The following is a 3,864-nucleotide window of genomic DNA, read 5'->3' on the forward strand; positions in this document are numbered from 1 at the left end:
GGGAGAGGAGGGACTTCATACCTGAACGCCTTGGCCTTTGGTTGCCTCCTTCTCCCTCTCCAACACCTCCTCCACCTCCATAGTGCTTAGCGAAGCTCTGCCGGAGTACTGCAGCTCCATCAACACCACGCCGTCGTGCTGCTGCTGGTGCCATCTCCCTCAACCTCTCCTCCCTCCCTTGCTGGATCAAGAAGGAGGAGACGTGGCTGTTCCGTACGTGTGTTGAACGCGGAGGTGCCGTCCGTTCGGCGCTGGTCATCGGTGATTTGGATCACGTCGAGTACGACTACATCATCACCGTTCTTTTGAACGCTTCCGTGCGCGATCTACAAAGGTATGTAGATGCATCTAATCACTCGTTGCTAGATGAACTCCTAGATGATCTTGGTGAAACGAGTAGGAAAATTTTTATTTTCTGCAACGCTCCCCAACACTCCGCGTTCCAGGAGAAATCCTAGGACTCGTCCGGGCAGCAGCGTTGTCGTCGTCGCGGTCCTTCTTGAAGGTGCTGCTTGGTACTCGGCGATTTGAGGGCATTGGAGTGTGGCGGAATTCTTCGGTGGGCGCTGCGGTTGCGTGATGCTACAGCTTTCGTTGAGCCGGTGTTGCTCGCATTTGTTTTTCTTATTTTTTTTCTTGTTTTCTTTTGGGCATGATTGTGTTGTCTGCCCCAGCGTGATATTGTTGGATGTATCGGTGACGGTTGCTTTGTAATACAAAGCGGGGGAAACCCTATTTCGGATGAACATGGAAATTCCCGAAACAATCCTTGGAGTGGGTTTTCGAGAGAACACTCTCAAGTGGCGCCGTCGCTCGAATGAGCCTCGGTAACACCAGGGAGGGGCGTTTTCTTCCTATTAGATTCCCAAAATACTTATTATGAAAAATCAATCAATCATGGTACTACCGCGTAACAAAGTTAATGTGCAACCATTGTTTAATATGCAATGGCTTTAAAAGGCAGACTATTGGAATTAGTGTGTAACCATTGTTGAATTTATAAGGGTATGATTTTTTTAACAAGAGACGGGTCACGAAGGACCCACAACAGCTTTATAGATATCGCATTGCAGTGCAACTGACAAAGGACCCCAACTATAAGCCAAATTACAACTCAATTAAAAGTACTTTGTAGAGAAGACTCTCGACTCGAGAAGAATAGTGCAATGTGATCCACAATTGCCGTCGATGCTCCAACACCAGGCTGAGTTCAACATCACCAGGGACGAAACCGTCAGGACGCGAAGCTTCCATCACTCCGCCGCTAACAGAAGCCAGGAAAGAAACCATTTTATTTTGTATGATTGAATCCGACCATAGTCTTCCTTAAGATAGTTTTGGTCTTGATTCTCAAAATTAATAATCCTCTATTGCAAGTAAATAAATTGGGGTGCAAGTTCAATGTTACATGATTCTTTTCTTAGGGATCCATGCTATATGATTCAGATAGACATGGCGCCACAATCCTATGCTATTTTCTTTTGCACTTTTCTCTATAGTTTTTCAATACGGCAAAATCACAGTAAAAAATATACATCACTTATAAATATCATATACAGTGTAATTGTTCCCATGTGTTCGATAGTCATGTTTTTGGCAGAGCTTTTCAGAAATCAACTCGAGATCCCATATAAACAAGTGAGTCATAAACCTATAATAGCGTATCAAAAGTGAAACGCCTAAAAAAGAATAATCACAGCTAATACTACTACACAAATGTCACTCCTGGACTTTCTCAAATAACATTATTCTTCAGTCAACATTAGCGGTAAACTTGGACTTAACATGAATGAATAATAACAAAGAGTTTTCCTCCGTATATACCAATTCATTATATCTTTATGAAAGAACCAACTAGGTGAGAGGGAATAATCCACACTATGTGTTCTTGATCATAAATGATAAGAGCCCTAAAAAACAATAAATGACAGGACGAGAGATATACAAGGTATCAAGAAAAATTCCACATGAAAGCATTGTGTTTTGGATAGACATAGAAAAACTCTATATAATCCATTATTATTTGAAACAGGAGTCAAACTAGCCACTATGTTTTTTCTTGGACTTCCCTTGATGGGTCGTTGGGTGAAACCCCATGTCCTTTGCCGGACTCGGCGGCCGTGACATGATGTGTCATTACCCTTTTGACGTAGTCATTGGAGCATTTTGGTCCTAGTCATTGCCGTAGCGTGTTGTTTCAGAAGCAGGTAACAGCATTGCAAGTCATAAAATTTATACTAAATGTGATGGTTTGGTCCTACAACTTGTAAAAGACAATTATTTGGTCCTAGAACTTATCTCAGATTTGCACATTTAGTCCTTGGCCAATCATGAGCAGTCAAGTGGAGCCAGCTGGACTAAGCCAGTCAGCGCTGCACGTTTTTCAAATACCCCCCTGCAATTTATCAATTTCTTCATAAAATCAACATGCAAGCTATTCTAAAAAAACATGCAAGCTGCTTTTGTGAAGTGAACCAACCACTTTTTCGACTGATTTTAAAGTGTTGCGTAATCTCGTCTGTTGGCGGGGCTTGGTTGGTAGGCCTGCAATGATAGAACTGACTTGCCAATATGTGCACATCCACTTTTTTTCTCGGGAATGTGCACATCCACTCGTCGAAGGATTAGTTGAAAACGTGTTCGTGTGACCGTGTCAGGACAACGACAAGGCATCGATGTTGGCCAAGATCAATTCTTGACACGGACAGTATATAAGTAAATAAACCATGGTTTACGACAAACACACACACACATACACACTCGTGACGGGTGGAAGGAAAAGGATAATCTCATAGACACACGGGAGAAGACACGTGCGCATGGTTCAAGGCAGGGATCCAGACGGCACTCAAATGACAACTTGCTAGAGTGCCCTGCAGCTCATCAACATCCTGAATTTTTGCCTCAGACAAAGAGGCGATCCGGTCTCGATCAAGCGGCACACTGACTGAGATCGTCTTTTCAGTGATTCGGTCCTAGTTTATTCTCTCGACTTGAACACGAACAATGGACACGGCATGAAGAAGGCACACTCTCTGCATGAGAAAGGAGCAACCGATGGTGATCAGTGGACAGGTTAAGTACGGTCAAGGGTGAGTGCAATGCCCTGAAGATAGAGAGTAGTATGGCTTACACCATGGGACGATCTTCCAGCGCTGGTTGTCGCCAGGCCTGGTTGTCGCCCTTGCACTACTCCCAGAGCTCGACCTCGGTGCCATCGTGGACGCCGCCGTGGTCCTTGTGGCCGTGGAGCGCGTTGAAGTTGAGGTAGATGTTGTTCACCATGCGGAAGCCCTTGCCCACGTCCCCGCCCTCCGTCCACAGCAGCTACTCGTCCATGTACTCCGGTTGTAGCCCACAAGCTTCACCTATAGTCACGCAGGGCGTGTTTGACAGACATAGTGACCGGGCATTATATTGCTAGCTGAAGCCTGGCTCACATGAGGCTGGTTGAGCAAATGCAACCTATAAATCAACATCTGCAACCTGTTTGGTTGCCCGCATTTAGTTCTCACACATTAGGGGTTAACTTAGCGCACTGTGTTTGGTTGTCCGTTTGTGTACGTGCAAACACAATACCCGTTGTTTGGTTGCATGCAACGCCTGTTGTCTGATAACCTCTTCGGTGTAGTTGTGAGGTTACCAGCACACAGCAGCGCCAGAAAGAACACACACAACAGAACATAGTAGTACTAAGCAGTTATAAATATTGTGCCACACATAAACGGACAAGTTCAAACACAAAGCAGTTTGATATTAAACTAAAGCAACTGGAGCATACGAGGGATTGTCACAGACGTTCATGGCGAAGGCGTCGTCGTGCCTCCTGCACCTAGTCACCACTTCAATGCCATCGTCATTGAA

The 3,864-nt window shown here is 44.9% G+C and overlaps 1 long non-coding RNA gene across 1 annotated transcript; it reads right to left on the reverse strand.

The window, feature by feature from the left end:
* Positions 1 to 2,678: 2,678 nt before the first annotated feature.
* On the reverse strand, positions 2,679 to 3,372 carry LOC119310046. Its single transcript, XR_005150659.1, has 2 exons — positions 3,134 to 3,372; positions 2,679 to 3,035 (listed from the first exon to the last, which is right to left on the reverse strand). It is a non-coding gene; the product is annotated as an uncharacterized LOC119310046 (long non-coding RNA).
* Between the last annotated feature and the right edge of the window lie 492 nt (positions 3,373 to 3,864).

Source organism: Triticum dicoccoides, chromosome 1B (genome assembly GCF_002162155.2).
Source record: "Triticum dicoccoides isolate Atlit2015 ecotype Zavitan chromosome 1B, WEW_v2.0, whole genome shotgun sequence".
Lineage (NCBI taxonomy): Eukaryota > Viridiplantae > Streptophyta > Magnoliopsida > Poales > Poaceae > Triticum > Triticum dicoccoides.